The sequence below is a fragment of the Mustela lutreola genome, chromosome 12 (genome assembly GCF_030435805.1).
Source record: "Mustela lutreola isolate mMusLut2 chromosome 12, mMusLut2.pri, whole genome shotgun sequence".
Classification (NCBI taxonomy): Eukaryota; Metazoa; Chordata; class Mammalia; order Carnivora; family Mustelidae; genus Mustela; species Mustela lutreola.
Genome location: NC_081301.1, coordinates 38069999 through 38084285, shown reverse-complemented (window position 1 = coordinate 38084285; position 14287 = coordinate 38069999). Strand labels below are relative to the sequence as shown.

Genomic DNA, 14287 nt, shown 5'->3' with positions numbered 1-14287 from the left:
AACACTCTTTTTTTTTTTAAGAATTTTATTTATTTATTTGACAGAGATCACAAGTAAGCAGAGAGGCAGGCAGAGAGAGGGGGGAGCAGGCTCCCCGCTGAGCAGAGAGCCCGATGCAGGGCTAGATCCCAGGACCCTGGGATCATGACCTGAGCCGAAAGCAGAGGCTCTAACCCACTGAGCCACCCAGGTGCCCCTGAAAAACACTCTTAAACCTAATAGCCTGCATTCTCTTTTCTTCCCCTAATTCAAAATCTTATAGCTAAAAGCGAGCAGCCTCAACTGCCTTCAAGCTTAAAGCTGGGGAGAGCGAATGAAGGTGAAGCAAAAGAAGGAAGTTGAGGAAATTAGTTAATGGGAGATTAGGCTGAATGGCTTCCTCCCTGAGTGGGTTTCTCAATAGGGGGGTGGCAGAGAAGAGGGGGAGAAGAACATATGGCTGAGGAAAGTACGAGATGCACATAACTAAGAAGTTCTTGCCTAATTTTTTTTAACTTTATTATATTTAAATTGAGTTGATTGGGGAGCCTGGGTGGCTCAGTGGGTTAAGCCTCTGCCTTCGGCTCAGGGCATGATCTCAGGGTCCTGGGATCAAGTCCCACATCGGGCTCTCTGCTCAGCGGTGAGCCTGCTTCCCCCTCTCTCTCTGCATTCCTCTCTGCCTGCTTGTCATCTCTGTCCGTCAAATAAATAAATAAAATCTTCTAAAAAACTGAGTTGATTAATATATAGTATATATTTAGTTTCAGAGGTAGAGTTCAGTTATTCAGCCATTGCATATAATTCTTGCCTAATTCTTGACATAATATGTGCCAAATAACTTTATTAAGTCCATTTTGCACATTGCTTGAGTGAGTTTGGTTTCCATTACAATTTGGGTTATCCAGGACCATGTAATTATCTCGCCCCATTACTTACCACATTGTGTTAAAGTTGACAGGGGGCAAAACTGTCAAGAACTTTTTTATCTTTTTTTATCTACTAACATAGAAGAAATCAGATTTATGTTTTTATATAAATGTTGATTAAGATCAGCCTTTAAGGAAGGTCTTAGAAGTTTACAACAAACAATGTTTGAGCCATTCATTAATCTTCTTAACAAAAACCATTATTAAAATAATATAAAATTTGTTTAAATAATATTTCATAAGTGTTAGAGACAGAAAATTAAATAAAGGGATTACTGTGTGCTACAAGAAAGGAAGAAATTTTTTATTACTAGAAAAATTCTTATCTTCTCCTTGGGTGTCTGAAGCTGCAGAACAGTTAGTTCATCAAAGCAAACGCATTTGTCTTAGAGACTTTTACTGAATGTTCAAAATCTAGCTAACAAGTACTTTACTGAAGTCAACTTATTTATTTATTTGACAGAGAGAGAGACAGCGAGAGCAGGAACACAAGCAGGGGGAGTGGGAGAAGGAAAAGCAGGCTTCCCACCAGCCGGGAGCCCGATGTGGGGCCCAATCCCAGGACCCCGTGATCATGACCCGAGCTGAAGGCATACACCTAATGACTGAGCCACCCAGGTGCCCCTGACTTCTGTTCTTAAAGTAAAAATTTATATTTCTGTTCTTATTAATTTGTTTTCTTTCTAAAGAAGGATTTATGTGATTTTCTTACATACCCCAGTTGACATAATTTGAAAATAACACATTTTCATGGTACAATTTCCATCCTCTAGTAATCCATTACAAAGCATTAAACTTAGGGAGCAATTTCCCTCATTTAACTAAATATACATATGCCTGGGGTACCTGGCTGGCTCAGTCAGTGGAGCTTGTGAGTCTTGATCTTGGGGCTGTGAGTTCAAGCCCCATGTTGGTTGTAGAGATTACTTAAATATAAAATATTTAAAATAGGAGAACTTGGGTAGCTCAGTCTTTATGCATCTGCCTTTGGCTCAGGTCATGATCCCAGAGTCCTGGGATCAAGCCCCACATCATGCTCCCTGCTCAGTGGGGAGCCTGCTTCCCTCTCTCCCTCTGCCTGCCACCCCCCTTCTTGTACCTTCTCTCTCTATCAAATAAATAAATCCAATCTTTAATACATGTGCACACATGCGCATGCGCGGGCACTCACACACACATACACACACATACACACACGCTTGAACAGAAAATAAGAAATCAAGCCCCCGGGGCACTTGGGTGGCTCAGTGGGTTAAAGCCTTTGCCTTTGGCTCAGGTCATGATCTCAGGGTCCTGGGATCAAGCCCCACATTGGGCTCTCTGCTCAGCGGGGAGCCTGCTTCCTCCTCTCTCTCTCTCTCTCTCTCTGCCTGACTCTCTGCCTACTTGTGATCTCTGTCTGTCAAAGAAATAAATAAAATCTTTTAAAAAAATCAAGCCCCTTATAAATACAGATTAAAGTTGTAAGATCAAGACAGATCAAGATCAGACAATATTACAGCTATTACTTAACAGTTCCTTAAATATTCTGGCAAATGGGAAGAGTGAGAAGGCAATAAAAAGAAACAAGTATAACTATCAAAAACGAGAAAGAATTTTCACATGAGAATCTATCTAAAAACTTCAGGAAAGCAACAAATCAGAACTCATCAGAATATTCACTGAGGAGCTAGTTATGAAACAAATTACACAAATTACTAACTTTCCTATGTATTAACAAAAAGTCAAAAATGTGATGAAAAATTTAAATCCCACTCCAACAACAAAAGGATGTCTTTACATATAAAGAATCATGGGGTGCCTGGGTGGCTCAGTCATTATGCGTCTGCCTTTGGCTCTGGTCATGATCCCAGTGTCCTGGGATCCAGCACCGCATCAGGCTCCCTGCTCAGCAGGAGGCCTGCTTCTCCCTCTCCCACCCCCCCTCCCTCTCTCGCTGTGTCTCTCTCTGTCAAGTAAGTAAATAAAATCTAAAAAAAAAAAAAAAAAAAAAAAGAATCATCACAGGAAACCTAGGAGGCTCAGTCAGTTAAGTGTCTGCCTTCGGCGCAGGTCATGCTCCCAGGGTCCTGGGATTGAGTCCCACATTGGGCTCCCTGATCAGCCAGCAGGGGTCTGCTTCTCTTTCTCCCTCCACCTCATCCCCCCTGCTCAGCCTCTGCCTCTGTCTCTCACTCTCTTTGTAAAATAATAAATAAATCTTTAAAAATAAAAATAAAATAAAGAATAATCACTCTGAATAAACTTAAGAAATGTGGAAGATATACATTGAGAGAAAATTACAAAATTATGCTTAAGACACAAAGGAAGATTTCAATCAATTTCCAGGAAAGTTCAAGAGTTGTACAACTGAACTCCATCCAAACCCACTGAGACCCCACCTAAGGCCAAAACCAGTGAAGAGAACTGGGCTTCTTTCAGGACCCTAGTTATCTGGACAATAAGGACTATCCCAAAAGGCATTACCTGGTCAATTTGTCCATGTTTTAGTGATAAAGAGACTTCACACACACATACACACAACCAGCGGAGGTGAACTTTTTCCATAGGCTGCCTTCCTGAACTAGGACTATGGTACTCTATATTAGTTGACAGCAGTGCTTGCCACTATAAAGATTAGCCACATTTTTTCAATAGCGGAAGAAATGAAAATAACTTTCTTGTTTATTAAAAAGTCTAATCAACCTGGGATAAGGAGAAAGGACAGGAACCAGGTTGGTGGGGACACTGCTATCATCAATACAAATAAGAGGACTCCTATTTAATATTAATATGAGTAAATCAAACAAGCACTGATTTTTTTTTTATAGACAAAAAAAAAAAAAAATCCAAAAAAACAGAAGTAGAGTTTTGACCTCAGAGTCAATCTGTTAGAGAGAGCAACTTCCAGGAAAGTGTTGATAACTTTCCCCTTGGTAAACTTCTGCCTAGAAATCTGCTGGATACCATATTTTTTAGATACCACATTAAAGAGTTTCAAGAGCCCATAAAAGCCCTAGCAAGCTTATAATAAGCTAGTCACTCTCTAATCTATACTAGAATTACAATGAAAATGTACTTAGTTGGGAAATAATTCTGGATAACTATATTGTTATAAAGGCTTTTCAGAATCTACTTCACTTTTCTTACAAAAACAATGATCATTAAGTGTGCAAAACCAATATACATTTAGTAGGGTTTTGCCTCCTCTTATATTCTAAGGGGATCCCACAAGATACCTTCTGCCTAGCATTTTCTCCCTACCATGCATGAATCTCTATAGTCATGCACATGGATGAAGGCATGAACTCCAGAGGACTCTTGTTTAAATGAAAACACATTCACTGGAGAAGTAATGTATCAGTTAACTCTACCACAAAAATGCTGCTGCTTTTCAGAGTCCATAGTCTCTCATGGTTCACCTCTCCTTCCAATTTTCCTCAATTCCCTTCTGTTCTCCATCCAGGTGGTGGGTATTGGAGAGGGCACGGATTGCATGGAGCACTGGGTGTGGTGCAAAAATAATGAATACTGTTAACTGAAAAAATAAAAAATTTTTTAAAAAATGCTGCTGCTGATTTACCCAAAACCAAAAAGAATACAACAGGAATTATTTATTCTTATGTTCATAAATCTGCAAATCTGCTGGGACAGCTCAGCCTTATACTGTGGATGTGTGAATTGATTGGGGCAGCTCTGCTCCACATGTCATCATTCTTCTGGGACTACAGAAGAACCCAGGATATGTTTATGGCAATGCAGAAGCACAGGAGGGCAACCAAACATGTCAGCATATTTGAAGCCTTTGTTGTCATCATGTTCACTAACATCTCATTGGCCAAAGCAAACCAACACCAGTAGGACAGAAAAATATATTCCATCTCTAGCAAGAGGAACTACCACAAAGCCATCTGACAAAAGGGCTGACACCCAGGGAGGGTTGAAGAATTGGGAACAACAATGCAAACTTCCAAATGTAACATGAACTCACTCTTAACCAAAGTAACATTTCAGGGCGGTTGGCTGGCTCAGCCAGTAGAGCATGAGACTCTTGACCTTGGAGTTGTGGGTTCAAGCCCCACACTGGGTACAGAGATTACTTTAAAATATAATAAGAAATAATTACTCAGTAACATTTGTTTTCATACTTATCTAGTCATAAATGTAGGACACTAAAGAAATAGAAGGAAGGGAGGAAGTAGGATCTAAAAATGTGTCATAATTCTAGAAGGGAGGTAAAGGTAGGGGAGGTGCCACAGTGGAGGTCCTTGGTAGAGAAAATAATAAAGCAGAACACCCTCATGAATGAAATTCACTGATAAAAATTTAAAAATGAAGAAAAATAAGATATGACAGTAGAAAGACAGGTACATGGAGGGTAAAAGAAAATTCTAAAGAATGACAAGTTTAAAAAAAAACTGCACAAACCTTTTGAACCTGGAATTCCTTTTATGGACATCCCTAATCTATTATCTATGGCTTGTGATTTATAATCTGAAAGAGTTTGCAATGTATAATCTGTAAGAATCTCTCTGCAACAATCCTTTCTACAAGAAAATAAAAAATTCTGTTGTGTGCGTACACAGAATTTTCTTTCAAACCAGGCAGATCAGAAACTTCCTAGAATTTAAACCTTGAACGTAGGGACACAAAACTGAAAATGGTAAGAGTTCACTTATTCTTCCCGAAGACGCTGTCTTGTGATTACTGCTTCCCAGGTTCTCAGAGTTGCTCTATATTCCAGACTCCACCCCCAAAACTTCCTGTTCACATTTCCTTCAACTCTGTGAACCATGCTTTCATCCTACCAATAAATATATTTTTTGCTTCAATGAGTAAAAATTTATTTCTGTTGCTTTCAGTCAAAGAATTGTGCAGGTATAGGTCCCTTTCCCATTTTCTATCCTCCAAGGAAATGAGAAAGAGAGAGAGAGAACACTAAAGATGCCTTAAAGCAAATAACAAGGCATGCCATCATTCAAGAATCCAGTATCTAAAATCATTTCATGAAAATGACTGTTACCATGGCAACCTTTCAGTGTGCATTCAGCGATTTTATGTGCATTCATTAACATTCTAATGTAAACCAAACCGTATTGGCTTATTTGGCCTTGATTCCTTTTTAAATATAGATTGCTTTGTCTCATAAAAGGTATCAAGAGTTTCTATTCAAGAGGGCTGGCTGTCCATCAGTAAGGATGAATACCCAACTTTTTTATCAAATGGATGGGACTGGAGGAGATTATGCTGAGTGAAAGAAGTCAAGCAGAGGGCGCCTGGGTGGCTCAGTGGGTTAAGCCGCTACCTTCGGCTCAGGTCATGATCTCAGGGTCCTGGGATCGAGTCCCACATCGGGCTCTCTGCTCGGCAGGGAGCCTGCTTCCTTCTCTCTCTCTCTGCCTGCCTCTCAGTGTACTTGTAATTTCTCTCTGTCAAATAAATAAATAAAATCTTTAAAAAAAAAAAAAAAAAAAAAAAAAAAAGAAGTCAAGCAGAGAGAGTCAGTTATCATTTGGTTTCACTTACTTGAGGAGCATAAGGAATAACACGGAGGACACTGGGAGAAGGAGAGGAGAAGGGAGCTGGGGGGAATCAGAGTGGGGGGACAAACCATGAGAGACTTTGGACTCTGAGAAATAAACTGAGGGTTTTGGAGGGGAGGGAGGCAGGGGGTTGGGTGAGCCTGGTGGTGGGTATTAAGGAGGGCACATATTGCATGGAGCACTGGGTGTGATGCATAAACAATGAATCTTGGAACACTGAAAAAATAAAGTTAAAAAAAAAAAAGATGGTTATCTGACTAAACAAGTAAATTTACTTAACCCCTAAAATTCTACTGAGATGACGCTGTAAAGAAAAGCCCTCCATGTTTACCTCCCACCACCCCCCCCACACACACACGTACATACACATACTCATAAAAACCAATACAGTCCCAACTCCTGTCATTGGAATCTGTTCTGCTTATCCAACATGGTCAAAAAGGTTAATATCCCTCTATTAGTTGATAAATTAAATTAAATACGATCAAAGTCAAAATCCTGAGTTGTTTTTTTTATTAGACTCTGACAAGTTGAATAGAATGATCATCTAGAAAAGTGACTATAGACAAGCCAATAAAATGTTGAAGAACAATGATCAGAGAGGCCATAACCATACAAAAAGTCAAAGTGGGCCGTAACAAAGTAGCCCAAAGAGCCTGGGGAGATAGAGCCATAGGGAGAGGTGTGCCCATTTCTCAACCTGCAGAACCACACCCCAGCATTTCCTCATTATCTGCATGCAGGACAAGTTCAGCCAAAACTTGAGGCAGCAAATGGTTTCCACAGCCATATGAAACCAGTGAGCATCACAGAACACTCATGTGCTACCTGGTTTTGAGATTCGGCAGCTCACTGAGTCAGAGAACAGTTTCATCCTTCCTGAAGAAAACAGTCAGGCAATCAAAAAAAAATAAACAAAAGGAAATAAAGAGGTGACTCCGCATATACTGAGATTAACAATCGTTTTTACATCTTCAGAGAGCTTAGGGAAAATTTTAGAATATAGTGATAAAGAGAAACAGATTTTATACACACACGGTATCCAAAGGATTGAAAGGAGGAAGCACAAAGAACAAGTCAACTAAAAGCAGCAATCCTTCCAATGCCAGCCTCCCACACAATGCAAGACCTGGAAGGGGTGACACCGGGCAGCAAAGAAATGGGAGGCTGCTGAGTATGAAAAGGATGAAAATTCTACGGTGAAGGAAACAGAGATGGAAGCCTATGTCCATTTGTCTCGTCTTCATAGGAGCATCCAACAAGCCTGGCTAGGTGAAACAGAAGTAGAGAGGAGAAAGGAGGAGGAACGGGGAGAAAAAGAAAAAGAGTGAAGAATAAAGAAACTCTGCAAAACTATGGTAATGAAAACTGAGGTGTGAGTTTAGTAATAGCTCAATGGAAATGGAATAGGAAGCCCATAACAGACTTGTGTACATAGCAAAATTTAGTTCACCGTACATATGGTACTTCAAATGAATGAGAATGAAGACTAGTTTAAAATGAGTTGGGAGTTCATTAAATAAAAATTTAAAAAATAGATAGATCCCTATGTCACACTAGATCAAAATTTATAAATACCAGATATAATGAAGACCTAAAGTTTAAAAAAAAAAAAAAAGGCATAAATGTACCAAAAGAAAATATGTAAACAGTGATGTCTGGGTGGTTCAGTTGGTTAAGCAACTGTCTTTGACTCAGGTCATGATCCCAGAGTCCTGGGTTCGAGTCCCACATTGGGCTCCCAGCTCAGCAGGGAGTCTGCTTCTCCCTCTCATGCTCTCTCTCTCTTTCTCAAATAAATAAAATGTTTTTTTAAAAAGTAAAAGAAAATATGAGAGCATATGGATAAGGAAGGACTATTTAAGCAAAATATGAATTCCAGAAACAATGAATTTTTTTTAAAAAAAAGGAATGCATGTTTCAGTGACATAACAATTTTAAACCTCTGTATCATGAGATAGCATACACTAAATTAAAAGATTAAAAGATCTAAATTTGTAAAACATTTGCAATATAAGTAAAAAATAAGAAAGAGAAAGGCAACTCAATTTTTTTCATGTGCAAAAGAACACTGGCAGAGACTGCAGAGACTGTTCCCTATCTCCGATTTTCATTCTGTGCTGCTTCTGTACTAATAGAATTTTTAGTTGGATATAGATTTGCCCAAAATAAAGGTTATATTTCACAACCTCCCTTAAAGCTTGGTCACCTGTGGCTTGTGGCTGAATTCTGGCCATGGTAATACAAAAAGAAGAGTCATGAAGGAGATTCCAGGAAACTTCTTCAGAGAGTATTTGTGAGTCCTTAATCCCCTTCTTCCTCTTTTCCTCCATCCTCCTGCCCAGAACACAAATGCTTCCTTCTTGGACTTGAGGTAAAGGTGAGGAGTTGGATTTGAACAGGAAGGAATCCCCTTTATCCTGTGGAAGAAAGTCAAGAATGGTAGGTATGTAGGTAAGTCGCAGTGAGGGGATGGAAAGTTGAACAAGATAATGCTTCACAGCCTCGATTTGTTTGAAGAAGCAGGAGAAAACCTAGTTAAGAGTAAGAGAAGGGAGAACTTAAGGAAAGTGGTATTGGCACGGCACTGTTGTTGAAGACAATGAAGAAAGGACCTGAAAACAGCAATGCCACAGAATGGAAGGAGAGCCTGGCAAGAGTTTAAAGCCATAAATGTGTAGTGGTAGCCATCTGTGAGGTTTATTATAAAGTCTACTGATTTTTTTCCCCTAACCTTGATTAGCTAATCTTTTTTTTTTTTTAAGATTTTATTTATTTATTTGAGAGAAGGCATGCACATGTGCAAGCAATGTGAGAAGTAGAGGCAGAGGGACAAGCAAACTCCCTGCTAAGCGTGGAGCCCAACACGGGGCTTGATCTCACGACTCTTAAGATCACGACCTGAGCAGAAATCAAGAGTTGAAGGTTTAACCGACAAAGCCTCCCAGGTGCCCCCGATCAGTTAATGTTAAGATAGGAGCAAAGAAAGCAAACTGAGGCATCAATTCAGTGTTAGGATATAGGACAGTGGGTTTAGCATAGAAGTAAAAGGGGTGGTTGTGGGAAAATTATTTTAGAGAATCAAATATGAGGTTCATGGAGAAGAAAGCAAACCTAAGATGGGGATACTAAATTGGGAGGAAGTGAAAGGACCAAGGAACTGAAAATCTAGACAATGGTGAAAAACTGATATAGTGGAAATGAAGCTATGAAAAAGCAGCAGGCTGGAGTCAGGGATCAGGATACCTGAATTTTACCTGAATATTCTATAATGGAGATGTTCTATAAGAAGGCAAGTTTCAGAATATGACCATGCAAAAGATGGGAAAAACATAACGCAGTGGTAAAAAGCATGGACTTTGAGCCAGGAAGAATTTCTGTTACTAGTTTTATTATTTACCTTCATTTAGCTTTGGTTTCTTCACCACACCACATCATTAGATTGTTGTGAGAATTAAAGGAAATTTTAATTTCTTTGAATTAAAGAGCTCTGTTCAGTGCCCAGCACATACTAAGCTCTCAATAACTGATAGTTTAAAAAAAAAAAAAAAAAAAAGGAGAAAAAAACACATACATCCCCTATTATTCTGTCTACCATTAATTAAGATGCAAAACCCAGGGGCACCTGGGTGGCTCAGTCAGTTAAGCGTCCAACTCTTGGTTTTAGCTCAGGTCATGATCTCAGAGTCCTTAGGTCAAGTCCAGCATGTGCTCTGTACTCAGCATGGATTCTGCTTGACATTCTTTCCCCCTCGTTCTCCCTCCCTGCCACCTGCTTGTACACTCATATGCACACTTTCTCTCTCTAGAGCAAAAAAACAAAATCTTTTTTTAAAAAAGATGCACAAGGGCGCCTGAGTGGCTCAGTGGGTTGAGGCCTCTGCCTTCGGCTCTGGTCGTGATCCTGGGATCAGGTCCGGCCTCAGGCTCTCTGCTCGGTGGAGAGCCTGCTTCCCCCCTCTCTCTCTGCCTGCTTCTCTGCCTACTTGTGATCTCTGTCTGTCAAATAAATAAATAAATAAAATCTTTTAAAAAAAAAAGATGCACATCATTTGGGTGGAAAAATGTAATACCTATAATACCGATGCTGATATTGCCTATGGGCAACAAACATTTCCAAATTTTATGCAAATGCCTAACAAGAAAGAAATGAAAAGCCTAATCCAGTTATAAGCTCTTCCTTTCCCTTGATTATAAATGTCTAAGAAAATGAGTACACACAATAGTGATTAGTATTCCAGCAATTAACAAGTCAGCTATTATAGCAAAAACTCAATCCCATCAACTAAGCCAACATTTTGAAGAGGAAAGAAATATTTTTAAATGAAATATATTTTAAATGAAAAAGAACCTATTTCCAGATAACAAGTAAAAAATAATGGTTAAGGGGCGCCTGGGTGGCTCAGCGGGTTAAGCCTCTGCCTTCAGCTCAGGTCATGATCTCAGGGTCCTGGGATCGAGGCCCGCATCAAGCTCTCTGCTTAGTTGGGAGCCTGCTTCCCCCTCTCTCTCTGCCTGCCTCTCTGCCTACCTGTGACCAATCTCTCTCTCAAATAAACAAATAAAATCTTTCAAAAAAAAATGTTAAGGAAAACAAACCAAAGAGCCAGTGTGCTTAGGGATAGCAGAATTTTTCCTGGTAAAGCTGAAAAGGAATGTCAGATTTACCTAGTGCAATCAGCATGTTCAACGTCAGAAAGCTTTCCCTACTCCATATGTCCTTATCACTCCTCCCCCACTCTTTATCATATGAAGTGTGGGAAATGTATACCTATACATTAAAAATATTAAATAAGGGCACCTGGGTGGCTCAGTGGGTTAAAGCCTCTGCCTTCGGCTCAGGTCATGATCCCAGGGTCCTGGGATCGAGGCCCGCATCGGGCTCTCTGCTCAGCTGGCAGCCTGCTTCCTCCTCTCTCTCTGCCTGCTTCTCTGCCTACTTGTGATCTCTGTCTGTTAAATAAACAAATAAAAATCTTTAAAAAAAAAAAAATTAAATAAATCAATTCACCAGAAGCCCTTACAGTGCAGCTGGAGACCAAGTATAACTGGGTCATGGGCTAAAGGAATGACTGCAGACTTGTTGTCTGTTACTTATGTGTGAGGGCACATGGTTTGATCTGTGACATAACAAACTCCATTTAACTCAAATGGCTTTAAACCACACAGCTGGAAGGCACTACCTGCTGTTCTCTGCCTGGCACATAGTAGGTACTCAACAAATGTTAAAATCCATTGGTTCGTTTATGTAGCCAACATCTTTTGAGTTCCTAATATGTCTCAAACATTACTCTAGACATCAGAAATAAAGCAAACGCATTTTTAAATTTTTTATTTATTTTGCTATTTGCATATAAAAATAATATATGATTACTGCAAAAAGTAAAACAATAAAAAGACATGTCAAATTTTCTTTGTGGTAAAATATGGAATCAACTATTTTAAATGTCCCATGAACATATGGGGAATAAAGTGTTTCTTCTCTATTCAAAGGAAGTATGGTCTTTCTCCTGTATTCAAGAGTGTATATGCACACTCAGGTGTATGCACACACACGCACAAAGTTAACTTGTTACATTGTTCAATTCCTATATGTCCTTATTTTTTTAACTACTGGAGATGTCCAATTTTCATATGCACATACTAAAATCTCTTACTAGAATTATTTTATCTCACTAGTCAATGAAAATTAAAGAATCATAAAACAATGAATTGAGATGCAAGAGCTAAAGTAACCCCTTTATTAAGCACCACATGAATCAGAAAAACATTAAATGAATCTATCTATATTAGTAGAATGTCTGTAGCTAAATACATTGTGGATTAAATGATAAGATTTTTTTACTTCAGAAAAATCCTTTTTCTGTTAACGTCAAATTAAATCCCTCAAGCACAAGAACTATGTATCAGATCATTTACCTCTTCTGTGACTCATAATTATTCCCACTGGCTCATTTTTAATGCTGGCTTTTGTATGGTTGAAAATGACTGTGCAATTAGGTTAATTCTATTTCTGTTAAAAGGACAAAAATTAGGTTTCTCTCAAGAAACAGAAGCCATATGAATACAGTGATGATAAAGTAAAAAACAGTTCAGAAACACTTTTAACTGTAATACAAAGTCCTATTAGGCTAGCCAACAAACGCGATTGTGAGAGAAGAGCCTGCCTGCATTGTTCATCTTTAAAGGTCCCTCACTTTTCTTTTGGACAACTCCTCTTCAGATCTTAAATAAGGAGAAGATAATGTGCAAAATAAAATTATTTTATGTAGTCCCATCTAGAAAGCAATGAGCCAAAGAAGGAGAAGCCCAGCTGACCATCTATGCTATTAGTCACATTGGTTTAAAACCTCACAGGTTTTGTGAGGATAAAACAAAAAGAAAACCTTCCCATAAGAAAGAATCCAGAGGGTGGATACTATAATGAATGACAAGTGTGTATAATCATACAAAATGTTCACTTTTCATACAGGCACAACAAATTTCATCTGCACCAGGCCAAATGGCAGCAAGTTTAATCTTGAAGTTGACTATAGCTCCAAACGCCAGTGAAGTGAATTCACCTAAAATCTTCAGATTACTGTCCCATTTAAACACTTAATAGTTTAGGCAATGAATACTGTTAAGCTGAAAAGAAATTAAAAAAAGAAAAAAAACTTAATAGTTTAGAGGTACCTGGATGGCTCAGTCATTGAGTGGCTGCCTTCAGCTCAGGTCGCTGTCCTAGGGTTCCGGGATCGAGCCCTGTGTTGGGCTCCCTGCTCAGCAAGAAGCCTGCTTCTCCCTCTCCCACTCCCCCTGCTTGTGTTCCCTCTCTCGCTGTGTCTCTCTCTGTCAATAAATAAAGTCTTTAAAAAAAAAAAAAAAAAACCTTAATAGTTTATTAATTAATGTGGAAACTATTGCTGTAAGCTCTTATCTTTAAAAGAGGGACTAAGTTATTTTTCTTGAAATTCTTCTGCATTAAAAATAACTTGTTTTGTCAAGGATGCCTTATTTGGTCCTAGGGTATATATATATGTTTGGCATCTACTAAAATAAGTATTTTAAGACTGTTCACTGTTGTACATAGTTCCTTTTGTCAGCAAGCAAACAAGAATCTCTATGAAGAGACTGAACCAATTCCACCAAGTTTCCTTCAAAAACAACTCTTAGCCATAATCATCATAGTTATTTAGTGACCATCTCCCAAGCGCTCTACCTGCATTACTTCATGTAACCCTGCAAGGTAGACGGTATCTCAGCTCTTTTATGAAGGGGACTAAGGCAAGAATAACATAACATGCCATAGGCATCTGAGTTACCGCCTTCTCCTCAACCAGGCTTGGTCATTCTCAACTTGCCTGCTAACATACCTTGACTGAAATTCAAGGCTCAAGAACCAGTTTAAGGGAGATGTTATATGTGGATACAGGAAGGGCACCTGGACATGAGGGAAGAGCTCTGTCTTCAGATTATCCAATCCCTCACCCCAACTTAATCTGTATCAGAACCATGCTAAGTTGTAGATTCCTCAGCAAAGTGAAACTAAAGCCACCTACCCAATGGCCTTATTGCCAAGGCTGGTGGCTGGCAAAAATGGAGCCTCGGTACCGTTTAGTTAGTGCCTCTATGTCCAGTGGACCATATTACTTAGGATCCAGCAGAAGTGGGGGAGGGGGGATCTCTTCTTGAAGGGACCAGTTTCTATTTCTCATGGCAAACCTAGCATGGGAACTCCTTTTGTCCCCAAAGACCTCCGTGTCCTCACTGCTTACCCACATGCCTGGGCAGCCTGAGGCTTCTCTGTGCCCACCTCCTTCTTATGAATGAGTTCCCATCTCTTTCTCAAAAAGTAGATGCCACTCCGGTGTTCCT

General features: G+C 39.4%; 1 protein-coding gene across 2 annotated transcripts in view; it reads right to left on the bottom strand.

Moving 5' to 3' along the window:
* Positions 1-7074: 7074 nt before the first annotated feature.
* APTX (aprataxin) overlaps positions 7075-14287 on the bottom strand; it is a 36411-nt gene continuing 29198 nt past the window's right edge. For both annotated transcript variants that reach the window (XR_009346385.1, XM_059142197.1), the window contains one exon: positions 7075-8850. The gene's annotated coding sequence lies outside the window, so the exon portion shown is untranslated. The remainder of the gene's footprint in view (positions 8851-14287) is intronic.